Source organism: Ambystoma mexicanum, chromosome 9, assembly GCF_040938575.1.
Source record: "Ambystoma mexicanum isolate Mex_15411 chromosome 9, UKY_AmexF1_1, whole genome shotgun sequence".
Lineage (NCBI taxonomy): Eukaryota > Metazoa > Chordata > Amphibia > Caudata > Ambystomatidae > Ambystoma > Ambystoma mexicanum.
In genome coordinates, this window is record NC_090931.1 from 462,640,576 (window position 1) to 462,668,145 (window position 27,570).

General features: G+C 45.0%; 1 protein-coding gene across 1 annotated transcript in view; it reads right to left on the reverse strand.

Annotated features, from left to right (window-relative positions):
* LOC138489657 (3 beta-hydroxysteroid dehydrogenase type 7-like) overlaps positions 1-20,594 on the reverse strand; it is a 271,115-nt gene extending 250,521 nt beyond the window's left edge. The window contains exon 1 of the mRNA XM_069617326.1: positions 20,360-20,594. The gene's annotated coding sequence lies outside the window, so the exon portion shown is untranslated. The remainder of the gene's footprint in view (positions 1-20,359) is intronic.
* Positions 20,595-27,570: the final 6,976 nt, after the last annotated feature.

Below are 27,570 nucleotides of genomic sequence, written 5' to 3' on the forward strand. Positions count from 1 at the left end.
AAGGTACCCACATCATTGTGGTCTACTAGCCCCTATGACGTGGGGTGCATAAAAAGTATAGGGGGAGTAAGGATAAAATTGAAAAAAGGTGCAATACTCCCCAGGGTGAAACGGTACCCACTATCAAAAGAGGCAGATGAGGGCATATATGAATCCATAACGGCCCTTATAGATAATGGCATATTGGTCCCCTCAGAATCACCATGTAACACGGCTGTATACCCAGTGCGCAAGGCTAAAGGGGGGTCTTGGTGCTTCATACAGGATCTCAGGCCCTTGAACAACATAGTAGAAGCAGAATACCCCATAGCCGCAAACCCGGCCAAAATATTGTGTGGCATTCCAGCAGAAGCATCACGATTTACAGTGATCGACCTTAAAAATGCATTCTTCTCAGTACCATTGCACCCAGACTCACAGGATCTGACAAGCTTCACTTACAGAAACACAAAGTGGAAACACACCAGATTGCCACAAGGGTATTGCAATCACCCTCAATTTTCAACAGAGTAATACAGTTGGATTTGGGTAACATTGAAGTGGAAAGCACAGTGTTGCAGTATGTCGACGACATAATAATTTGCAGTACAAACGAAAGGACATGCAGAGAGGACTCATTAAAGATGTTGACAATATTGGCTGAAAAAGGTTACAAGGTAGACATGGAAAAGTTACAGTACTGTCAAGAACAGGTACTTTACATTGGTCAGCTCATATCCCAACATGGAAGAAAGATTGCACCACAAAGAGCACAGGCCATTTCAAACACACCAGTGCCACAAACAGTGAGGGAACTGCAGCAGTTCCTGGGTCTGTGCAACTACTGTAGAGCATGGGTATTTGATTACAGTTCATACATAGGACCCCTGCTTGAGGCGTTAAAGGAAGCTAATAAAGGGGAGAAAAAGTTGGGGTGGACAATGGAAATGAAAGAGGCTTTTGATGAATTGAAAGATGCGATATCAACTGCTCCGGTACTGGCATCCCCAGACTATGAGCGACAATTCTTTATATTTTCACATTGCGACTCAGCAGTAATGAAAGCAGTGCTGGCTCAAAAAACAAGCATGGGCTACAAACCAGTAGCATTTTACAGCGGCCACTTAGATCCTGTGATGTTAGGTCATTTCCCTTGCGAACAAGGTCTCGCCGCAGCTGCTTTTGCGGTAGAAAAAGCATCAGCAATAACCATGGGGTGCCCAACTACACTGTTTGTGGAACATGCACTATTTGCGATATTGAATAAACCTAAGTCCACCCTAACCACGCAAAGGGCATCAGGTTATGAGATCATCTTATCCAGAGCTGAACTATCAATTGTTAGATGTAGCACGGTCAACCCTGCAAGGTTCCTAGCAGAAGTAATTGAGGAGGGAGATTATGCCCACGACTGTACGCAAATAACTGAAATGTACTCATGTACTAGAAAGGTTGAAGAAAACGCACTAGAGGGAGGTGAGCTCCTGTTCATTGATGGGTCGTCAACTATCGACCAAAGGGATGGTATAAGGAGGACTGGGGCAGCAGTGGTAAAAATGATGGAGGTACCGGTGTGTGTGGCAATGAGATGTGTACAACTACCACAGCATTATTCCGCTCAAGCAGCAGAATTGATTGCACTGATCTTGGCGTTGAAGGAAAGCTTTGACAAACGAGTGACCATATATTCCGACAGCGCATATGTTACATCCACTGTCCACTGAGGGCTGTCGAAATGGAGAAGAAGAGGGTTTAGGAGAGCTGATGGCACTCCAGTGCAACACGCCCTCCTATTGGCTGAACTAATTGAAGCAATAAATGACCCCCAAGAATTAGCTTTGGTCAAATGCACCGCACACACCAATGGTGAAGACCACATCTCAAAAGGGAATGCAGCAGCAGACGCACATTCGAAGTATGCTGCATACTTTGGTGAGATATGGAACCCCCCAGAGTCACAGAGAGGGAGAGGGAGGGGAATGGCTAAGGAGATGTTGATAAGAGAAGGGTACACCCATCTCCCAGCCACACAGATTATGGAGCTACAAGCGGCTGCACCAATGGCCGAAAAAGAAATATGGGTAAAAAGAGGATGCACAATGTCACCAACCGACGCACTATGGCGCCAGGGTGACACTGGAAAGATTGTAATACCACTGGCACTATTGAACACCGCCCTGAGCCAACTACATCACCCAGCCCACACAGGCAAGGAAGTAATTGCAGCACGAATTAGGGAAGACTGGTTCTGCCCCGAGTTAAATTCTCATGTGTCAAATTTTATGAGCAATTGTCTCACATGTCAACAGTTTACGGCCGGTCACACTCTGAAGGTGATAAGAGGTACTATACCCCGGCCAGAGGGACCTTTCCGACATCTCCATATTGACTATGTTGATATGATCAACGTATGTCAAGGAAATAGGTATATGATTGTAGTAGTATGCCCATTCTCGAGGTGGATTGAAGCAGGGCCCTGTTCACACCCAGATGCATTTAGAGCAGCTAAATTCCTAGTGAGGGAGGTCTTCCCCAGGTGGGGAGTGTGCGAGGTACTGAGGTCAGACAATGGCCCACATTTCGAAAAACGAAATGTTCCAGCACATCACATCCTTGTTGAACATCAAGCATAAATTTGCATGTGCATACCACCCACAGGCCAACGGTTTATGTGAACGCCTGAATGGCCTATTAAAGGAGGCAATTGCAAAAATACAGCAAACAACAAAGAAGAGTTGGTTGTATTGCCTTCCACTAGCCCTATTTGAGCTAAGGAATAGACCAGGTTCCGACCACCACCTCACCCCTCACGAGGTGGTTACCGGACGTCAAATGTGCCTTCCCCTAACACCAACATCAAGAGCATTTACCGACCACGAGAGTACTGCAAGTGTCCTTGGTGATGAAATGTACCAATATGTGTCTTCTTTGATTACTAGTGTAGTGTTTGTGTCTCAACAGCTCGAGCGCACGCGGGGCGGGTCTAACAGCGATCAACAAGAAGACGTGGATAAAGAATTGGAAAAGGAAAGACTGTGCAAAGTTGCTAAAGGTGACCACGTACTACTTCGCAATTTCAACAGAAAGTGGAACAGTCCACGATTCACTGGCCCCCATCTGGTAGAGGAGGTATTAACGAGAGCAGTAAAGCTACTGGACAAATGTGCCTGGAACCACCTACACGACGTAAAGATCTACAAACTCCAGACCCGCCCCAGCGCCACCGACAGGGCCACTGGAAGAACAACAACAGCGTCACCAACGGAGGAAGAGACTTCTACCACAACTAACGGCCTAAGTGTCCCCGTACCCTGCCACCCCCCAGATTCCCCAGAGACAATTATTAGAAAAGAAAGGGGTGATCCCCATACCGCCCACCCCATGGTTACACGATCAAAGGGTAAAGAGACTTCCGCCAGTTGAGCCCCAAACCCTCTGCCCATTGACCCCCTATCCACTGTAGTAATAACGGAACTGAAGGCCATTGTTTTGCACATATACACATGTAAACACCTGAATGTTCTCTTTCTTTTCTCTCGCACATGCAGGTACAGCGTATTATTGTACTGTTAAGAACGTAGATAACTAACCAATTCACTGCCCAGGAGTAGATGGTACCCTCAGACGATAATTACCTGGAAGAATTGTCACACCAATTTGTATATGAAATAAAAAGGCCAACATACCTGAAAATAAGGAGGGTACGTGTCTACTACACAGCATTCCTCTTGGCCATAGAACATTCAATGCCCCACCTCCAACCATACTTGCCTGCCCTAAGAGATAGATCGCTTTGATTGGCGTGGGGACAGCTCTTCGCCTGGGCACTGAATGACTACCTGATAGGGAGAGCTTAAAAAACGACAACTAACATCAATAACAAGCATATTAAGAATTTTCAGGCGGGCAACTGTAACGTCGCAAGAATAAACTGCCGGACTGCAGCAAGGTAAGAGCAAAATGCCGGTGAAATTAGCATTTGTAATAAAATTGATAGGGATTTTAATGATCACCGGGTTCTTGGCTGCCTCTGTATGGCAGTACATATGCTTTCAATATTATTGCTGTACCCAAACCTAATACACCCCCACCCCCAGCTGCAACAGGTGTTATGTCAGGTGGTACTAGTAAAATCCCACACAAGGAAAATAGAGTTAAACGCAGCACATACTCAGATAATAAAGGCATTGACAACTATGTACAAGATTCAGCACACATCTCAAACAACATATGGTATCAACACATGACCCACATAGGTAAGCAGACAACAGAAGACAGCTGCTACGTTTGCTCATTGATCCCATACGCCATGAGCGCTTCTCGAACATTTGTTGCCACGGAGATAGATGGAAAAATAGCACGATGTATAATATACCTGGCACTGTTCCAGACGAAAGGAAGATTTCAAGGGACAGTGGTGCATCTGGTGTGGAAAACACGAGATACATATCCATATGAAAACAACTTCCTCAAGACTTATTTGAGTTACCACAAGAGCAGTTTATATGCTGAAGGATTCAGATACATAACAAGTGGTCCTGAAAAAGGAGAAACAAAGAAAGTAACACTGCAATACCTACCATGTGATTGGTACGCTACTGAAGTCCCTGGCAAAAACGGATGTTGGGAAAGACCACTGATGATAATAACAGGGAAGGTGTACATGGACAACAAATGGGACATAGGAGTGGTTGGCAGCAACATGGTAACAAGAGAAAATATTTCAACTATTGATGGACATAACCATAGATGTTGGATGACTTGGATCAAGTACGTACCCATGCTCACGTGGATGGAGAAGGATGAAGACCCAATAACAATACTGCCGCTAACTGCGCCTAAGGTATGCTACCAACATAAAGGAGAGGTGGATGTAGGATACAACACCAACTGTGAAAGCGTGATGGAGTTACCTGAGGGGGGAGCAGGAACAGCAGTAGTAATGGACCATTACTGGGCCTGTGAAGACAAGGCGTACCACACACTGCCCCCTTTGTGGAATGGTGTATTCACTATAGTACACGTTAATGTACTATCACTAGTTGTAACCCAGAAGCATGTGAATATGGTGAATTTCCCCAAGATGGATGAAGGGAACAAAAGGAAGAGGAGATCTGCACAGCCTCGGAAAGGGCCAGAGAACCGACGCAACGGCAACAACACTGTCCTCAACAGAAGGAAAAGACAAGGAGAACCTCTGACAGGAAATTACCTGTGGGGAAGGTCGGAAACAGCACTCACCTCAATTCCGCCGGAACACAGACTATTCAGCAGAGCAGCTATGTTCTTCTCCTCAATAATACATCCTGGACTGCAGGCCTACTCAAACGCGAAATGGCTCCAGATAACTAGGTGGGAACTAATGATGACAATTAACTCTACAGTAAATGGATTCAACGCAATAAAAGAGGAATTGCGAGCAGTAAGAATGGTTGCACTACAGAACAGATATGTACTGGACCTCCTCACAGCAATGGAAGGAGGAGTTTGCGCAAAGATAGGACAATCATGCTGCACATTCATTCCTGCTAACGATGCTGACAATGGTACACTCACGGAAGCTGTATCACAATTGGCCCAGATGCACTCAAAAATGATGGATGAAAGTAAAGGTGTGAAAAAGGATGAGAGCTGGTTTTCAATATTATGGTCATGGATGCCATCTTGGCTGTCAGATGGACTGAAGATTATAGTTGGATGTACTATTTTGGCTGGAGCTGCACTGATCATAATAAGATTTTGGAAGGCCCGGAAGGCACGCACCACAGACGAGATGATCGAAATGGTTGGTATACACCTCTTGATGCCAACAGATGACGGCCAACACACAGGCACAATCATAAAAGAGAGAGAGAAGTTGCGCAACCAGATCATCACCAACCACCTGGACCCACCATCTGTGAAGCTCGAAAACCCAAGAAACCCAAGGAGCTACATAGGGAAATGGGTATACTGCACTCCTGGAGGAACCTGTGAATATATGTATTGGTCATTTGAATACCATGTTAACCACTATGGACATTTGGGAGGAATAACTAAAATATGGAGAGTAAGAGAAGATAAAGAAAAGGATATGTTTGTGGTCAACAAGTCGACCAGAGGGGGGACTGAAGTGGGAGAATGGAAGAACAGGCTCCCGCCCTTCCCCTCTCGCGCTTGGCCTAGAGGATCACGGCCTAGACACCCGCCACGAGAGGGGTTTGCCTATCTACCAGACGACCAAATACCCTGGTACAGGAACATACGGATGTGCCCATCTACCTGCCCAGCAGCCCGCCCTGTCCATGCCGACACCTGCGGCACGGATCAACTCGACTAAACCTACACGTCGTTAGAGATGCCATGACGACCTAGCCAACGGTCAGCACACCTGTGCAAACATGCACACCGGACACTCCCACACCAATCCACACGAAGAATATATTCAGTGCTATGACGTAGGCGACAGACATACTCACGGACGTGCATCTTTATTATTTTCCACATAGGCTCTCAAAATGCAGAAACGCAAGACGCATCATGAACTTATCTAAAAAGGCTTGCTCACGCTTCTTCTAAGAACCATGTACCATAATGAAGAATATAACGGAGACACGATACTGAGGATAGAGCAATATGATACCGTAACCTAAAGCGCTCTGCAACAAAAACGGTTCCACCTATGCACCAGGCCCAAGTAGGCCGCAAGCAAAAGCTTCCATGAACATTGAATGAGCAAGAACTTGGTTGCTGACCCTGCAGAATGAGCCCGGCGAAAGCACACCGCCAAGGGCACGATGTTGCAATCTCGCACGCTGCAAGCCAACGCCAAGGTCGCACCTGCAAGATAAACCAGGCACACAGTAGGAAAAACAATATTAATTGTGTTGAATTTTGCCTCAAACACGGTCCCACCTCACGTGACAAAGCCAAACCTAACAAGATGCCAAGCCCAGGAGGAAGGAGACGCCTGAATCCCACATTTCAAGACACAAGCAGATACAATTAAAAGACTCATTGGACATCTGCAGCAGTGGGAGTAGTCGACCTCCCAACATATGAATAAATCCTCACAGTGTTTACACCTACCCATATTAAAACATTGTTGCAAATTACAGGTGCACCGCGAGCTGGGAACAGCGATAGTCCCAGACTGGGAGGCTCGCGAGCGGACCAATCAGAACATGGGGCTCCTATCACTGACTCCATTAACATTGACCAATCCTCAGAGGTCTTCATGTAACAATTTTCATGTATCAAATTGAAGGGACAGCCCAGGTATACCACCTGACTAACCCTCAACCACTAACACCGTTCTCTATATGTATGCTATACTAACCCTACCACTCGAGTAACCAATCCAGAGTGGAGATAGGTTTTTTGCTAAACTTTCCAAGTGACGCAAGTAGCGCGTCATACTAAGGTAAAAAGGGCCTGCGAGCCCCACGATTGTGTGTGTGTCAGGACAGACGTGTACGCTCCTTGACCCATCCCTGCCGTTTTGTCTAATAAACAGCAGAGTCACCTTGCTTCTTGCGTGTGTCTCATACTCTATCTCTTTTGGGATATACAGGAGGAGTTGGGGCCTCCCTGCCCGGAGGTCTGCGGACGGCCCGGCCGACCCCGACAGAATTTCCCCCCGACAGACTGTCTGTATACCACTGAACAGGAAACGAAGGGAAGGATAGATCTTATAGATACTCCTTTGGACAATGCAGAAGGGGAGCTGTTTTGTGATGGCTCCTGCTTCAAACTTTCAGATGGTAAATCTACAGCTGCTTAAGCAGTTACTACATTTAGTAAAGTTGTTGAAACTAAGAGAATTTTGCATAACTCCGCGCAGGCCGCAGAAATTATAGCATTGACCCGAGCTTGTGAACTCTCCGAAGGGCGTATAGTAAATATATATACTGATAGCCAGTACGCCTTTGGGGTGGCTCACAACTTTGGGAGGCTCTGGTCGGAAAGAGGGTTCCTGACCTCACATGGGACCAAGATTCAGCATGGCCCCTTGATAGTGCAATTGCTCTCGGCACTCTCCCTAGGCAGTTAGCGATCATGAAATGTGCAGCCATCGTAAGGTCATAGATGATGTGGGAAAAGGGAACACCTTTGCGGACCTGATAGCCAGGCAAACGGCCACAAACCTTAGCACAGACATGTATGCGCTAAGGGAAACAAAAGATGCCTATGTAATGGATGAAGGTATTGGGTCTGTGCGGGATATTCAAACTGATGCTACAGTAGAAGAATCTAAAAGGTGGGCCGAAGGAATGGGGAAACTAGATGATGATGGGTGTTGGGTGGATACATCTGAAGGAAAATGGTTGCTCCCTGATTCATATGTACTGGCAATGGTTACGATGGCACACGGTCCTACACATGTGTGTGCTCAGCAGATCACGAAAATGTTAGAAAAAGTTTGGGTGAATAACAAGATTCTGGACACTGCAAAATGCCATGTTCGGAACTGCATGATCTGCTTACAGCACAATGTGGGTAAGGGGACAGTAACTCCAAGGGGAAGCTTTGGGCCCCCTTCTGTTCCCTTCAAGGTCATTCACTTTGATTTTATTGAGATGGAACGGTGTAACAATCTGAAATATGTTCTTGTAATTATGTGTGCCTTCAGTAAATGGGTCGAGGCATTCCCCGTTAAAGATGCTTCCGCCATGACCACTGCAAAGATTATGGTAAAATAATTCTTTCCTCGATTTGGGCTCCCAAGGGTAATTTGGTCAGACAATGGTCCTCATTTTGTTGCAGCAGTAATTTTGCAGATATGCACAGCATTACATATTGAGAAACAATTTCACTCAGCTAGACATCCTCAAAGTGCTGGGTTGGTGGAAAGACATAATGGTATCTTAAAGAATAAGCTTGCAAAAACATGTGCCGATACCAAACTGAAATGGCCAGATGCCTTACCTATTGTATTATTGGCTATGCGTACCACACCTCAAACTAAGACTGGGCTTTCTCCATTTGAGGTAGTGATGGGGAGACCTCCTAACATTTGGGGTCTCCCAAAACCTAAAACCCTGAAAGAGGTGGAAAATGTATTGCTTGTAGACTACTGTAACCAGTTAACTAAAAACCTGTATTTCATTTATCACCAGGTGTATTCAGCTTTACCTGTACGGTTCACGGGCCCAGGACACGATATACAGCCTGGAAGTTGGGTCCTAGTGAAGGCCTACAAAAGGTCTTCCTGTCTCGCTCTCGTTGGAAGGGACCCTACCAGGTGCTGTTGGTCACCCGGACAGCAGTGCGGGTGGCTGGGAAGAAAACTGGATCCACGCGACACATGTCAAGAAACTTCCTCACCCGACACCACACGTTACAGAAGAAGCAGATCCCCTCGCTGATGCTACAGTCCCTGATCTTGGAGTAGCAAACAGCGCTGTGAGTGCGTCGGAGAATTTCTCTGAGCCCGTGGAGCTTGGGGAACAGTCCATTTCGTCTCCGCACTCTTTTGAAAAATCACTTCCGGAAAACATTGTTTCGAGTTCTGCGACTTCCGTCGCCTCCGATACGTCGCTTCCCTCAGGAAGTAACGACGCCTTGTTTTCGGATCAAACAATCTCGGGTTCCACCAGGTACAACCTTCGACGAAGAAAACAGAACTACGGCACAGGTTTTTCTGTGCATTTGGGAAAGAGAAGTGATTGAAAGTTTTCTTTTGTATAAGAAAGTTTCTGTTGAACAACAGGAAGAAAATGTCATGATCTCTGCTTCCAAAAGGTCAGGGTTTTCCCAACTCCCTTGGAAGCAGATCCATAACCCAGGTTCCGAGTGCCAACCAGTCCCAATTGGGACCTTTTGGACCCAGTCCTGGCGCCAGTGGCACCAGGCTCATAAATATGCCCAGTCCCAGCGCTGGAAGCGCCGGGCTCATATTGCTTGGGTGGACTTACCTGCAGCAGACCATGCTGCTTACTTGCCTGCCAGTTGAGTCTCTGATCCTCTTCTGTTTGGAACTACTATTCCTGTTGGGTGGGGCAGGAGCCACTCCCTAGATTCAGAACACTGGAACTCTTCTGGAAAGCAGGAACTCTTTTCTTAGGCGTGGCTGTGGAAGGAGACACCTAAGCACTACAGGAGGCTATTTAAACCACACCCGATGGATGAATCTTGCTTTGCGTTATTCTGCATCCTCAGCAGCAGAACGCTCATCGTGTCTGCTGCATCTGATCCTGGGCCTAAGGAAAAAGGCTTACCATTCTGAATCCAGTCTTCAGCAACACCTATAAAGACAAGAAAGAACAGGTTAGCATTACTGTCTTCAGTGACAGCTCTTCACTTACCTGGTCCATCGGCTGTCACCAACGCCTCGCGCTGCATTCCGGCATCTGAAAGACAAAGGCCTACCTACTCTTCGTGCGCTCCGGAGGTCTTCACACTGCATTCCGGCATCTGAAAGACAAAAGCTTACCAACTCTTCGCACGCTCCGGAGGCCTTTGGCGCTGCATCCCACATCTGAAAGACAAAACAAGGTGCGTTTAAAGACATTGGGGAACTTTAATACTCACGTGCCATTACTCCTTTCCACATCCAACCCAGTGGGTATTCCGGCACCCTGCAGCCGCCCCGAACTTGTACCTGCAAAATAAAAAGACAGTTAGAGCGCATCGTGAAGCAGGCAACAAGCGCTTACTTACGTGCTTCCAGGCGCTTCTATTCATCACACGGGCTCCATCTTCAACTCACTTCAGCCCGCCATCCGCCATCGCCGGAACCCTGCAAAACAAGAGACATCATTACTAAAGACTTTAAAGACATTAGAATTACTCGAAACTTACCGTTCGTGCAGTAAACGACGGACAGCAGTCCTCTGAAGTCAAGAGGCCTGCTCCCCTTATCCAGTGAAGAAACTGGTTACAGCACCCTGCCTCGAGGCAGATGGAGAGCACGGCGTTCACTTACCTAAGGTGAGAGCGTTAACCTTTGGGGTTCTACAGGAGAAGAGAAAGGGAAGAAGAGAGAGACATTCAATAACCCAGTTCATTAATCCCACATTTTCTATCTGCAGACATCTTACCCTTAGAGCCAGACATACAGTGCACAGTGGTCCAGCCCAAAGAGCCAGCCATGTGTTACACATCACCTTTGAAGATACGGTATACGCCCAGTCAAGACCGGCGCCTCTACGGGAATCAGGTGAGCGTTACAGAAAAGGGATTCTGCTGGCTAGGGTTGGGAAGGACTAAGAAATCATGCGACCGTAGCGTCGCCAGCAACGAACATTGGGGTCGTCGATTGAGGAACTACAATGTCTGCCACCTCCACTGCTGCTCCCCCGCACTGAACTTGTGAATAAGGGGGTGACCAACTTGGACAATGAACAATGTGCCTGGGTCCCGAAAACGTATTGCTGTGTTTTGATAACGATAATTGTTATTTTTGCAATTACTGCTGTAGGACTTTGGTACTTTGAAGAAATCTATCCTCTAAAACCTCTACTACCGACCGAGATTGTACCAACTGCTTTGACTCCCTCTGTACACCTTCACACTCTGTCCCCTAGAGACTCCCAACATAGACAAAAGTATCATAATAACACTCTAATGATAGTAATGAATGCAACGCATGCCATTTTTAATAAGAGTAATTGTTGGATTTGCACTGATTTACCGCAACATGGGAACAAGGGGCTAGGATGGTATATTCACCCTTTACCTTTAACGACTGCTTGCTATGCCTCTCTTAGAGCACTATTCTTTGGCCGTTGGAATGATAGCATCTCAGGGAACTTTGATGGAACTAATTTGAATGATTTCGAGAAACGTGAATTAACTCCCCTGGGATGCTCGCTTTTTGCAAATAGAAGTAAACCTAATGTCGCTTCTATTAGGCCGTCTGATAAACTGTCTCTTCCTTTTCAAACTTTAATTTCCTTTAAAATGGCTCCGATAGGCAATAAGGACGCCGTGCCTCCTTCTTACTCTATAAATCATAGCCCTGACTCGGTCCCCTTTTGTGTACAAAGAAATGGCACTCGGCCAATGGGAGATTTTGAAGGTTGTATGAACATTGTAAATTTGACTGGAGAAAACAGGCCGCTGTATGTAGGGGGGCCTGTTTATTTTGTTTGTGGTAGTTTAGCATTTCCCTGGTTGCCCAAGGATTGGCAGGGAACCTGTTATTTAGGAATCCTGTTACCCGGGGTATTTGTAGCTAGTACATTGGAGGTTTCTAGGGCTCGCCCACGGCGGGACAAGAACGGAGATACCCCTGGGCAAGTATTGGGAGATTTAGCAAAATCAGTTGTGCCCTTTTGGGGACAAATAACAAACTCTGAGAACATTAGGGGATTAGCAAGGGTACTGGAGAGAACGATCAACCGGACCACGGAGATACTCTACAATATGACACTAGAACAAAAAGCAATAAGATTGGTAGCACTCCAAAATCGGATGGCATTAGATGTCATTCTGGCAGAACGAGGTGGAGTATGCAAATTGGTGGGGTCCGCTTGCTGTGTTTTCGTACCAGATTTCTCGCCGACAATTTTTAAAGCAATACAGAACTTGCATATTCTTAGTTCTGAAGTACATATCCCTGTAGGAGATTGGAATCTTAGCACCTGGTTCTGGGATTCTTTACGATCTTGGGGTTGGAAGGTGCTTTCTGTTATTCTGGTTATTTTGGGGATCCTGCTATTCCTTTGTTGCTGTTTTCAATGTCTTCCGAGTATATGTGGAATGCTAGGGGGATGTTGTGCCCAAGCAGTGAGCACAATAGGGCATAGAATATGAGCCCCAGATACAGCATCCAAAGAGTTTGTGTTCCAAGAGGTTCTGATGAATGACCTAATGGCTATAGATATTACAGACAATGATTCGGAATGTATGGATGACAATACATGGAGTTATTTGCAAAAGTATTAGAAATTATATTAGCACTTGGCATAGGCCAAAAGGAGGGTCTGTTGGAATTGAAATAATATTATGCCTAGTATCGCAGTAATTGAATGTGTATTGGCCTACGCCAAGTTGTCTATCATATAAATAGACTCCGCGGCAAGGTCTTGACCTTAACGAAAAGTAATGTAAATCGCCATCTTGGATTTAGCCGCCATTTTAGGTTCTCTTGTAATGTGGAAGTCACCCTGAACATCAAAATGGAGGCTGAATAACATTCTGAGTGAGATTCTGGCCGTTGTGACCTCCGCTCACACGAATAATTAATATGCCTGCAGGCCACTTGTCGGGGTCGCGAACTGAGACCTTGTCCTATCACTGACCTATGTGTAAATGAACAACTGTATCAGCGGAACTGATCAAAATGCATACATTATAGGATTGACCTGGCAAGGAACCCTAGGCCCGATCTGAAGAATGGTTAACCCGCGAGTGGGTTGGCCAAGGGCTGGATAAAGGATATAAAAGCCCAAGTATTCCGAATGTACGGTCTCTCTACTAATGCATCGAACCCTTGATGAAGTTCGTTACGTTACTCTGAGAGCCGAATAGCTATCCGTTTGTCAATTGACTTTGGTAACTGTTGTAGCTTTTTAATAAAGCACTTGTATGTCCTTTGTAACCTGTGTTGGTGTGTTTCTTTTGGGCTTCCCAGCCTCATATCAATTTTTATGTTTTCACACCCTCTGCATGAGAACACAAGCATCCCCAAACATGTTTCGGCCTCGTTGTGTTTCATCAGTGAGGAGTAGCTTGGGTGTCTAGGCCCAGCAGGCACGGGACCCACGTCTGTGCATACCCATCCCACTCGAAGTGACTATAGCAAAACAAAAGAGGTGATAGCTGGAAGGTTTAGAATGAATCTTAACCTCTGGCATTGCTCTGGGCAACCCCCAGACCCAGCAGGGTCCAAACAAATTCTTCTTGAAATCTTGAAGTTCAAAGATTAATCAGTGAAGGAAAGCAATTCTGCTTTAAGAGGTCTAATCCCTGTCCTTTTGACAAGTGGTCTTTGCCTTCTTGAATCTTACCCAAAGTGATTTTTGCTAAACGAAGTGAAGGAGTCAGGAAGGATATAGAGGCACAGAGAAAACAAGATGATGGAGCCCTGCTCCACTTGCACTGAGCACACCCTAACTACATTGGAAAGAGGTGTTTCTGACCCCACAAAAGATCAATGGGAAGGCATAGTCTTTAGTGCCTTGTCTGGCAGGGACAGGCTGTCTGACCAGAATATACACAATCCCTCCTCAGCTAGCCTGGCTCACAGTGTTGATGTATGTATGTTACAAATCGGATGCAGCTTCTTATAGTTATGTGAATTACTATCCACCATCCCCTAAACTCAGGTATGGCTGTATGGCTGTATTCTGCCACCAGAATAGTTATTCCTCATAACTATGTGGTATTGGAATATAAGTGCAGACTTTAAATACAGCCTATGTGCTAAAGTCAATTTTCTGTCACAGCAGCTTGAGGGATGTCTCAACCCACTAATCCAAGCCCTGCAACATCACTGTGCATTGCTTGCAGCAGAAGCATCATGATGGCCACTGGAAAGCATGCTGCTTGCTAGAAATCACCAGAAAGTGTGCAGTGAAAAGCTGAAAAATAGGCACCATCCACTTTTGGCTATGTCAGTGGTAACACAGGAGACAACTGCCAAAACCCCTCATTTGGCTACCCACAGAGCAAAATCATTGCAAAAGAAACAGGGCTGTTTGAAAAATCTGTTTTTATTTGGTGTCAAATTTGCAAGAATCATGGCTCAAAAACCACCCAAAAAGATCCAACCTTCTTTTTGGGTGGTCAACATCATTCCACTGCAAGAATCTACATACATATAAGGTACACAGAAGTATGTGTTATCTGAACAAATTCCACTTTTGAGGATTGCTTGCTGGAAGAAAGCTGTCAAAAATGGGTGTAATACCGTTACTCACCTCTATCAGAAGCCGGCGATTTAAAACCATTTTGTGTAAAGTTGTACATTGAACACAAACTATGCCAAAGAAAGACTTGCTATCAGAAGCCTAAGAGGTGGAGACAATTCAAAACTATATTCTGAAAAGGCTTGAAGTAAGAAATTGTTTGATGTATGTGTTCAAAATGTGAGTTATATTATAAGATAAGACAATTGTTAGACATTGGGTTCAGAGATAAAAGTTTCCCATACTGTGCTTCAAACAAATTCCACACCTCTCCCTGAACAAAGGAAACTTCCCCCTGCTCTTGGCTAAGAGATTGACAGGCTGGTGTCAAAAGGAACTGGGAGTGGCACCCTGGCCTGTTGCAGACAAAGGAGGCCTTGGGCTGAATAGAAATGCTAATTCGGGTGTGACTGACAACAAACTGCTGCCAGGAAGAAGGACATGTGACCCTCTGAGTCAGCCCAGCTCTGGAGGTGGACCAGACTGAAATGTGGATTTAACATTGGAGTAAATATATGTTTTAGAAAAATGCTTATAACAAATTTCACTGAACTGACAAAAATGTGAAACTTTGAGATTGTTAACATGAAAAATTCACTCACAGCTGGAATCCGTGCGATGTTCTGAGACTAAACCCCGGAATTTATTCATATTGTAGCTACTGTGTTTATGCTAGGAACCTAAAGAATTACAGAAATGTGCCCAGATGGGGTGTGCATGCATATATAAAAATTGGTGCAGAACTAATATTGAGAAACCCACCAAAAGCATGAAAAAGTTGTCATTTCTGAACAAAAGCTCTTAGGAAGATGAGAGTTGAACAGAAATGAACCTTAGACAATCTGACATGTAATTTATGTAGTGTTAACAAGTTGTGCATCTTGTAAATGTGTTTTTATAATGAAAAATAAGATATACTGTACAGAGAAAAGTGGAGGGTTCTTCCCCTAAGCCATAAACATGACACAGGATGACACACTGCTCCTTTCTCAAATCAGGGGACAGGGAATCCTCTGTCCTATCAGATCTTTAGAGGGTTGGTCATAGAGAATCAGCCTCCCAACCCACTTTGGAAATACATAAATAGGGACTGCTGAGGACAGGCAGGACACACACTTTCCACTTCTCAACTGATTTCTTGGCAAAGCACCCTGTAGGAAGATCCAGACATAGATCCTGAAACCAGACTCCAGAACCAAGCTCTAGAACCAAACTCTAGAACCTTGAAGCAGAGAGGCCTAACCCACAAGCTGAACCTTTTTCAGCTGGCCTTCAGAACCTTTTGCAATCTGATCCTAAACCCTAAACTTCCAAGGGGCATCTCAAAAATCCAACAGCCTGGCTGAGCTGTTTTGCTGTTCTAGCTAAGAACCCTGTGCTAGAACCCAGATCTAGACCCAGAGAGCAGAGCTCTATCCAGAACCCGTCAGATCCAGTCCAAGAGGCCGTGCAGACCGCAGTGCCTTGCTGAGAGCAGAACCCATTGCTGAGACCTGTCCGGCGGTTAGAGAACCCCAGCCAAACCCTTGACCAGATCTTTGACGGGGCCCACTCATCCAAAGCCATAGACGTGAGTATCTAGTCTAGAACTGTCCATAGTCATCTCTTAATTTAAAGTAACCTAATCCAACCACTCTAATCTATCCAAAACTGCATTATTGAATCTCTTTTGTCTATCCTAAGTTCTTCTCTCCTCCACATAATCCTTTATAATTGTAGCATCAATCATCTATGCGCTGATATTTTTCTGAAGAGGGTCAAGTGTTTTGATGGACAGAGGTCAGGCGGAGGTGCCGCTGTTCTGGTTGCTGCCCGTTGAGTGTCTTGCTTCTTCATAGCCCCTTAGTATAAGTCCATATTGATTCCTAATCTTTAAAGCACATCTTTCATTTTAAAATCTTGACTCTGTTTCTGAAAAATCTACCTTCACAAAAACCTTTGTAACTTTTGAACCTCATGCCCTAGAACCGAAATTTAATTGTCATTTTGAAGCTAAGATGCTAGGCTTTCTAACAAGCCTCCGTTTTAATTTTTCTGTAATCGCGTTCCATGCACGCGGAAAAGTTGCCGCGAATTGCAATTTGTCTCAATTTCACCACTTGTCAAAATAGCTGTTTCCTGTTTTCCACTGCTGAATTTCGTTTTCAATCTGATAATCATTCACAAATCATTGTTAGTGTTGACCTTAACCAATCCAAAGTAACTCTCATTTTTGTAGTGAAGTGACCCCCAGCCTTCTTAGTTTGACTTTCTAAGTTTATTACCAGCTTCATTGGTATGTTCACAAGCAGTCAAACAGGTTACATATAAGTTACAGGTAGGGCATATAAAACACTGGCAGCCCATCACCCAGGCCTCTGGCTGAACAACTGACCAGGTTAGAACATTCACCAATGCATTCCAGCACTCAGGCATAAACACTCCACATGACATCACAACATTCCTTCTGCAAAGCCAAGCCATACACAACACATCTTCTCCCTTTACATTGCACATCACACACCGCAAAGCGTTACACAACAATTTTCCTGAATCTCCTTTAGTGAATTAAAATCATTTTAGCATATTTTCCCATTCATTGCAATCACATTTAAACACATTTTGGCCTGTTTTAAAATCATACCTATTCTCTCTAAGTTTGCTGGGGGGAACTGGGATTGAACTGCATTATTGATTGTATTCCTGAAACCTGTGTGCCCTCATTTTCATCTCTTCATATTGCATAGTGGGGGAGTGAGTAGTCACAGGGGAAATAGTGATCATATTGTCTTTTGTGGAAATTATATCAAGTTTTATTTATGTGCTGCATTCTTTCTTATCATTGCATTTCCTTGAACCCATACAAAGTATTCTCTGCTACATTATTCTCCTATTCCTACTCCTAAGTGATTAAAGAGATTGTTAATATTGTAATAATACCTTTTGCTGATCACTTTTCATTTTCATAAGTGTGCTATTCAGATATTATTCTATTCATAAAAGTGTGATATATATATATTGTTCAATTCTTCAAATAAACCTTTTAATTTGCAAAACAAACCTACTTCTTGGCTAAGTGAGGTCGGGAGATCCAAAGAGAGGGACTTTATATAAGGGTTCATCATCAAGATTTAAAGAGAACTTTTGACATAAAAAATATATAAATAAGGGTTTCCAATGGGCATCCCAGACTAGGAATTGACTTAGTTGGAATGCTGGATTGAAGTCACTTACAAGCTGTCAAACTGGGCATCTGTGATGTCTGAATCTGCTCTTTGCCCCGGAGAGCAGGAGCTGAAGATCAGGAGGATGATGCTGCACGACATAAGTGTGTTTTATCATTTTGGCATACAATATATGAAAGGGATGTCTAACTATCCACCCTTCTAAAAAGTGAATTACCTGCATACATCTATTAATTAACAAAAATACAAATAAAAAAGCCATGGCGTTTTATAACCTCTCCAGATGGAAATTGGAAATTCCACACATTGCCCACTTGTAAGGCCCGGTGAACAAATTCAGCCAAATCCCAAATTACCTGGATATTGACCAATTTCGTTAAGCAGAGCTTTTCGGAATGACATTCAGGGTTAAAGCAAAGTGGTGCAAGCAAGTTTGATCTAAGACAGTATAAACAGGGGATATGTTCCTATTGCGAGCCAGCAATCTAACTTCTACATGTCTTTGCGTCCATTATGCTTTCAGACCGCTCCTATTCCTCCTTTGTAAACATCATTAAACGCAGAGAGTAAATGCCAGGGTACAAGTCTTAACAATAAGTTAGGAGAACTAATTGTCATATGGAATGTGCAATTCCAATAGAAGTGACGTGAAATAACATGAAGTTGCAGAAAGACAATCCCAGCTTTAAAAAAAAAAATGGGCTCTATCTGGTCCTTTGAGATAAATGTACTTGATGGGCAGCAGAACATGTTTTCTGGTCTGACATACATTATGATTATCAATAGACCGTACCTGCTGAGAAGGAAAGGCTGATTTCCAGAATATCTACTAATCTTGACAAACTAGTGCCAATGTGCCTCATCAAGCATCACGCAGTTATCACTCAGTTATTTAAAACAAAATGCAGAGCCGGAAAGTGATGCTGTGGACATCCAAGGATTTAGTGCATATTGTTTTTGTTTATCCTGTTGCATACTGTAATCAGGCCTAGTGCAGTCTGTACAGTTTATTTACAAAGGTCTCCGTGCAGCAGTCACCAAAGCAAAGTGATCCATGTACAATGAGGATATGTTTACAGGTATATCACAAACAGTGTTCTAACACAGAGCACTGTGCTTCAGGCGTGGGTGTGGGTAGGAAATGCAGGGGGCGGGATTGCTGAGGCCCAGTGTGAATTACAGTTTGTTTGCAGAGGTGCCTGAGTCACCAACGCAATGTGACCCATTTAACGTGGTATATATGCACAGAGAAGTTGGTTTAACGAATGGCATTGTTTTAGAGAGGAAGGTTGTGGCTGTGAGGCCAATTGAGGTCTGTATTTATTTTATACTCGGTCCTGCGTTCAGGAGGTACCAGGTGTCCAGCAAGGGACAAGTCTGATGTTACATGTTACGTGAAGCGCTTGATTACATGAAGAAATCACCCACTCCAGTTATGAAAGAAGAGACCGTGTCTGACATTAATTGTTGCTTTAAGTGCTTGGTTACATGAAGAAATCACCCACCACAAATATGAGAATGAGGGTGCGTCTGACATTGCATGTTGCTTGATGGGCTTGGTTAAATGAAGAAATCACTTACTCCAGCGGAAGTAACATCATACGACCCTTGACCTATATATGAAATGTATATCATATTACTGTGATATTGTAACTATATTAGTGTACTGAGGAACAATACTTTGTGATGCCACTTCCTTTTTTGTCAAGGGGTGAAAGGTCGTGTGCCACCACTTTCTGTGATGTCACACCACCCTTGACCTCTTCAAGGGTCGTGTGATGCCACCTCCGCTACCCCTGGCATTTCGGTGAATTGACGTCCCTGCCCCGGCCAGATAACACCAAGAACAGGGAAAACTAGCCTACAACCTCAGCAGCCTACAGTGAATAGTTCCGGCAAACCCACCCAACAGCAAGTTCGCCTCCACCCCAGAACTGGCCAGAGTGCCTCGACACTATGCAAATGACAGCAGTTCGCGATGCAAAGCCTAATGACATAACGTAACATAGGACCAGCTGACCACTGAATGAAATGACATGCTAAAGGCATTGACTGACAACAACAGACAACTTTAACACAAAAACACGTTCAAACAATGGACCATAACCTAGGTTAATTAAATCGATGCAACATCTGTAAACTACAGTTTTTATGATGCTGCAAAAATAAGACCAGAGCCTGAGTAACAAATAAACACCTATTCAATTTAAATACAAGACCTGAAGCACAATGGCATTTTGACTATGTCTACAGCTTCTATCCATCCTGAATGTGGTGTTAAGTGTAGCATTGGTTTTAGTTCATGGTTTAAAGGGATCGCCGTGTAAACTGCCCTGAAATGTGTGATTCTGCATGAACCAACCCTCAGTCAGTCTTACATACCGTTTCTTCTCCAACTTCCACTGATGTTCTCTCGCGCTGCTTCAGCGAACTTGTGGTGTCTGCTTTAGTGCACCCTGGCCAGGGGGTCTTCCAAGCGCTGCTTGGATGTTATGTTAAGAGGTGCCTGCACGTTGTTCACGTGCAGTGTTTCAGTGTGTTCCAGATTAAGGACTGCAGTAAACACCAGCACCGCACTCCCCTGACCTCAGCTATTGATCATCCACCTGAGGACTGTGGGGATGAGTTCCAGGTCCAAGGCTACAGCCATGACAAGATACCAGGCGCTGTCACAAATACACCAGTCATTGCTGGAGTGCAGTGCTCTGGGGCACCGTGCTCTGTGTTTATTGACTCGCAGGGCCAAGGTTACCGTGTGCAGGAGTGTCAACACCGATATAATGATTGACCATGTATGTAATGTGTGTGATATAATGAAAATGGTTCTTATAGATACACAGAGGCAGACTGGTACCCAGTGACATTGGATGGAATCCCGAGACAAGTTAGTGGCCCGACAGGCACGCGGGCACGCGGCAGAGTCAGTTACATGAAAGGCAATGTTTAACACGTGACTGAATAGGTCCCAGGCAATCTGGCAGACAGGTGGCACTAGAAGACAGTTTTCACATGATCAATGAGATTGGTGACGGAAAACTGGAAAGGGAGAAATAGAATTACAGAATATTAATATTGTTGCCTGTGACGAAATGACTTTTGCCCTGCAGGAGTACATTGATGAGTAGTGGCTAAACCACCTATTCAGACCTCACACTTCTATAAAAACAAGAGTGATGCCAATCATAAAAGTGTAACATGCTCAGGTAAGAGATATACCTCCTTGGCCTTTTGTGGTAACGTGGGCCGAGTGAATGCTATGCTTTTAAGAGGGGTGTGAATGCGATCCAGCAGAGACCAAATGAGAAAAGTACAGCATTCAAAATAAAGGAATGCCCAATCAAGGCACATAAATATATATATATACTTTAATTAAACATAACATATGCAAAAATAACTAAACAGAATACTCTTCAAAATGATGCAGAACTCTGGGTAATGAAACAGAGGTGAAGGGCAATCAATAACCACAATGTTTATAAAAGAATATGTTCTTGTGTGAGAAAAGGGATTAAAAGTGACCTAACCAGTCATTAGGGCCCATAAATGGTTCATGGGGTGATTTAGCAGTCAATAATACCTTGTCACTGTTTTTGGCAGTTCACCTGCATCAAAACTATGCTCTGGGCACTGTGCAAGCTGTTTGCACCAGACTCTAATGTGGCGGTTGCGTTGTTCCAAACTTAAAGCAAGTTTTGAGGAGATCGAGCTGAAGTTCTTCACCTTTTGGAGCAGTGTTTGAAGAACTCAGATGCTGATGACCACCAGAGTCATTTTGACGATTGATGGATGGTTTGATGGCGAAGATGCTGGTCACTGGATGTGCAGTTCAAGCAAGATGGTTCTATGCAGTGTCGAGCTGAAGTTCTTCGCCTTTTGGAGCAGTGTTTGAAGAACTCAGATGGTGATGATCACCAGAGTCATTTTGACGATTGATGGATGGTTTGCTGGCGAAGATGCTGGTTACTGGATGTGCAGTTCGAGCAAGGTGATTCTATGCAGTAGTCAAAGGATTCTCTTCGATGGGCACACCAGGGTCCGTTCAACAATTGACTTCATCATCATCGAAGATGCTGACGGTCCCAAAGGCAGCTCAAACAGGTCAGGTGCAGTGATGAGCTTCTTGCTCGAGCTGAAGCAACGATATGCTCTGCTGTTGCGGTGTGGTGGCAAACTAGTTCCAAGGTACAACACAACGGTTTGAAGATTGGGTGAGTGACAAAAGTGACACTGGAGGCTCCTGTTTGTTTGAAGCTGTCAAACAGGTTTGAAATGTGGCTAAAAATTGTCCAATGTGAGAAACTGGGATGTTGGCTAATCTGGCTCTCAGTTTGCTGTGAGTCCCAATCCATGGGCTGATGTACAAGTAAGGTCCTTGTTCTCATGCTCCCAAACACAGGAGAGACTGGCAAACGCCTCCTGGGTACCAGTGGAGCTGGCAGAAAGGCAGGTGTTTCTCCACAAGCAGGTCACCCCCCTTATGTGCCCTGGGGGTGGTTAGGGAGCAAATATTGCCTCTGCTTTGAATCACCTGCCTTGATCTCAGAACTCAAGGAAACTTGAAAGGCCTGCTCTCCTAGCAAGGTCCGCCAAAACCAAAGAGGTGATGGATGTAAGGTTTAGAATGAATCTTAACCTCTAGCTTTGAGGTAGAGGGGGCTGGAGCCCCTGCCCCACGTGCCAGCCCGGACCTCTACAGTGTGTGACACTTTTCGGAGATGCAAAAGCAGACAATGCAGCACCGGAGTGCCAAACGCAGATGTACAGGCCACATCTGTGGGTCGTTGAACTCACCAGTACGCAGCTAATTGCCTGCCATTAAAATCTGCATTAACCCATTACCAGTTTGCCCTGGGGACGCGATGCAGCTCCCCCTCTTGAAATCTTCCATGTGACTGCATCGGATAATCTCCAACAAACCAGAAAAGCGGGGGAAAGCTGGAAATATCACGAACATTGACCTGGCCCCCAGCCAATTAACAGATTGTTTTCTCTATGAGCGGCGTGTAATTGAGGGCACACTAGTAAACTGCACGTCCCTCTAAGGACACCCGCAAATGCAATATAGAGAAAACAGACAAATCAACACCCAGTGACAGAGGGAGACCGGTCTGCCTGAAACACCCATCTCGCCTCGGGCCTCCTTATACATGCCTCCCTCTCCCTATCATCACCGCTGTCAGCAAAACAAAAATTAGTGGAATTTCCTCCACGGACAGCGCAGGGTTTAGAATTCATCTGCGATCTCCACGCAGTATCTACCACTGAGAGCGAAGCATGGGCTCGTAGCAGGGCAGTCAGAGCACACCATAGGAACAATTTACTGTTAATCCTATCCTATCGCTCCACTCCTTGGCATTTCCTCCCCCTTGGGGGAAAATAGCTATTGGAAATTACATGGCTGGCGCTAGGAGCAGTGTGCAGCTCGAATAAACGCCAGAAGAACCAGGAGGAGAAAAGACAACTACGCTGGCAGAATTGGCGGATATTGAAAACATAGTTATACGGTCAGTGTTACCCGCATGTATGATCCTACTGAACACAGGAAGAAGCCAGGGCACTTCCTCACTAACCAACACTGCAAAACTTAAAGGAAATGCAGCAACCTCTCGAGGCACCAACCTACTAAAAACCTTACAATCAAACAGTTGTTGATCCTAAGCCCTCTGGGGGAAAACTGGACCCACATACCATCACTATATTGCGGATGTTCTGTCACAGCCCGAGAAACATGGAACAAGAAGAGGTTCAAAGCTCCTCAGAAATTCCAGGAAATGACCGGGACAGTGCCACAAAATAGGACATTCACCTTCTGCTCGGAGAGATCTGCTCAATCAAAACTAGCTTAACGGAAAAGGTCACACACCTACAAACAAGAATGGCTAAAGTCGAAGATCGTATAGAGGAGGTAGAAAACAACCATCAATCCAGTGACATAATGGTATTGAAATATGAGGCTAGACTTCAAGACCTGGAACAGAACGAGCATGTCCTGGGGCTGAAACTGGACGACTTGGAAATTCGCGAACGAAGAAATAACATTTGCATAATGGGCCTACCTGAGAAACAAGGGGAGACACCAGCTGGATTGGAAAAAAAAAGAGTAAAAGCCCTAGTGATGTCCCTATTTGACAGTGTGACACCCCCAAACCTGGAGTTCGACAGGGTCCACAGGGCTGCAGGCCCCCTGAAAGGTCAAGATCTGTCCTTATAAAGTGTCATTACTACAAAAAAAGGGAAGACATTTTACAGACGGCAAGGGAGATGGAGAGAAGGAGCCCATAGAGTTTGAAGGGTCTAACGTGAAACTCTTTCAAGATCTCTCCGCCGCTACATTAAACATGAGAAGGAGTTGTCCCCCCCTAACAGCTTGTTTGCAGGAACAAGAGATATGTTTTCAGTGGGATCACCCCTTCTCCTTGAACTTCGAGCATGGGGGAGAAAATTACAGAATAACTTTGAAGCTAAAAGAGCCCTGGAACACCTGTAGGTGGGCACGAAAAATCCTAACAAAGCTCAATCTAGAAGACACAATGGACCACAGGAAAATAACTTTCCCATGTCCACCAGGAGAGGCCGAGCACCCAGAAAATGGAAATTCAAATGACTCAACATGCCCTTATATATTCTTCCCCACCGGTACTTAACTTTGCGCAAATCAGCGGGTGTAAAAGAGGACCGGAGAGAGGCCGCCGCGTAATGAAGAGTGATCCTGCCTCCTACGTGAACTTAAAGAGTTGTTAAAACTATGTCTGTGGGAAATTATTAACATGGGGATTTCAGAAAGTTGTTGTGAGAACATGAGTTAAGGTTATGAAGTTTCACTGCAAATAGTTTTTTGCAGTAAAGTTTTTGATGAATTATTAGCCTTGAGTAACCGCCTGGAGAGGGGCCCTTGTAGATTGGCCCTTCTTTATTCTTAGAGGGTGTCCCTATTGTTAGAAAATTCTGGATTCAGCCTTCTCCGGGGGTTGCGAAGGGGCTTGGAGGAACACAAATCAAAAAGAAAGAAAAACGCAATTCCACATTTTAACAGGGTCTCCATCACAGTCTGGTACACCACCAGTTCAGTCACGCCTTAAACACAGCTAGTTACAAACCTAAAAATACTACTCCTTGGCGGGGCAATGCAGCACCGCCATATATCGCAACATTACACCAACTGAGGGCATATCATTCGGATCCCTTAATGTTAAGGGCCTTAACTCTCCACATAAACGCTCAATGTTGGCACACCAATTCAAACTCTCAAAATTGGAAATCCTGTTCGTTCAGGAAATTAATTATGCACGAGGGGAGGAAGGCAAACTACTGGGTAAAGGCATTGGGGACACAATATGGGCTTCCGGCGACGTGAAAAAAAGGTGGGGTCGGCAAACTATAGAGGAAATCATTAGGCCTCCAGATAAAGCATGTTTACAGACAAAACCAAGGTAGATTCGTAGCCCTGGAGGGTACACTAAGGTCACATACAGTCATGCTATGCTCTGCATACGCCCCTAATCAGAACCAATCTCAATTTAGCAAGTTCCTATTTGACTTTCTGGAGGGTTGGAGGGAAGGAACACTGGTGTGCAGGGGGGACTTCAATGTAGTGGCAGACCCCAATTGGGACTGGGATTCGATGAGACTAGACGCCTGCCCCCGAGCAGTCTTCTAGGTGAGAGATTCTTAAATCAACTGAGGGAACATCACTTGATAGATTCCTGGCGAACGACACATCCAGGGAAAAGCGCCTTCACCTTTTTTTCTCCCCCGCACCTCACATACTCGCAAATTGACTACTTGCTGGTGGGGGCAGAGAGCGAGCACTTGTTGATCAATATAGCCATAGAAATAGTGGCATGGTCGGACCATGACCTCTGCAAGCTAGACTTAGATCTGGGCCCTCCTCATAGCACAGAACGGAGATGGGTATGTAATGACTACCTCTATAGAGATGCCATTTTGAAGGAAACTCTCACAGAAGCAATAAAAAAACTATTTCAGTACAAATGACACAGGTGACTTATCACTGAGCACAGTCTGGGAAGTGGGTGAAGCCACAATAAGGGGAATGCTAATATCGGAAGGGGCATAGAGGAAAATAATTAAACTGAAAAGAGAGAAAGAACTAAGAACTGAGATTGCGCAACAAGAACACAAACTCTGCACGCACCCACCTGACGCTGACCTAATCCTAGACTAGATAAAAGCATGTTGGTAGGAACTGAGTGACATCTGGCAGGGAAGAGCCTTGACACAACTGACATATTTAAAAAAAATGTTATGAGAAAGGCGATAAGGCCCACACTATGCTGGCCAATAACCTACGCAAACAGTGGGCAGATAGAATGATATACAAAATCAACAGGGAATAGTACTGACCGACCCTTGTGAAATTACAGACCGTTTCTCAAGGTTCTACTCTGTATTGTACACTGCCGAAAAGAATGGGTCTGATACTGACATCAAAAGGTATTTATCCAGTCTACCTAGGCCCCCAATAGCACAAGATCATTTGGATATGCTAAATAGTCTAATAGACCGAAGAGGTTCAAAGTGCCATTTCCCACCTCAAATCAGGCTCAGCAATGGGACAGGATGTGTACACGCCGGTCTTCTATAAAGTGAACAGCAACGCTCTAGCCCCCCCTCCTAGCAAGACTTTTAACTCAATATTGGAATCGGGTCAGGACCCCCATTATTCTCTGAATCGAGAATAGTAGTTATTCCCAAAGAAGGGAAGGATTCCTCAGAGTGTGCATCGTATCGTCCGATTTCCCTAATAAATGTGGACGCAAAGCTCTACGACAGCATCTTGGTGTCTCGCTTAGCCTAGATTTTCCCCCAACAGATACACACGGATCAAGTTGGCTACATAACAGGCAGGCAAGGGGCAGATAATGTATGTAAAACCCTGGATCTTATGGCTGTCCCTGATGAATAGGAAGACTGTCCCATCTTAATGTCTACAGATGCCAAAAAGGCATTCGACCATGTCGAATGGCCTTTTCAGAACGCGGTTATGAGATGGGCGGGCTTTAGCGAAGTGTGGGACAGGGGTGCACAAGCTCTGTATCGCAACGCATCAGCTAAAGTCTTAGTCAATGGCAACCCCTCAAACACGTTTGAATTAACCCAAGGCACAAGACAGCACTGCCCACTCTCCCGCTTACTGTATGCCCTAGTTATTGAGCCCTTCACACAGAAAGTAAGATCCAGCTCCCAAATACATGGCATTACGAGGGGAGGGAAGGAATACAAACTCGCAAAGTTTGCAGTTGACATTCTGGCTTACCTCACCCGCCCTCTAGATTCTATCTCCGCTCTTTTCAAAACCATGGAGGAATACGGAGCACTTTCAGGGTTTCGAGCTAATCTAAAGAAAACAATTGCACTGCCCCTTCAACCCGCACTCAGCCTTCCAACTCAACTAATAGCAAAATGGGGTTTGCAACTGCAAACAAAAGACATCAGATACCTCGGGGTAGAGATCACGTCGACCTTATCCGAATTGTTTGATGCAAACTATGTGCCCTATGGACCACCATCAAGGCTGACCTGGACAAATGGACCAAGCTGTCTCTCTCTTGGGCTGCGAGGTTTACCTCATT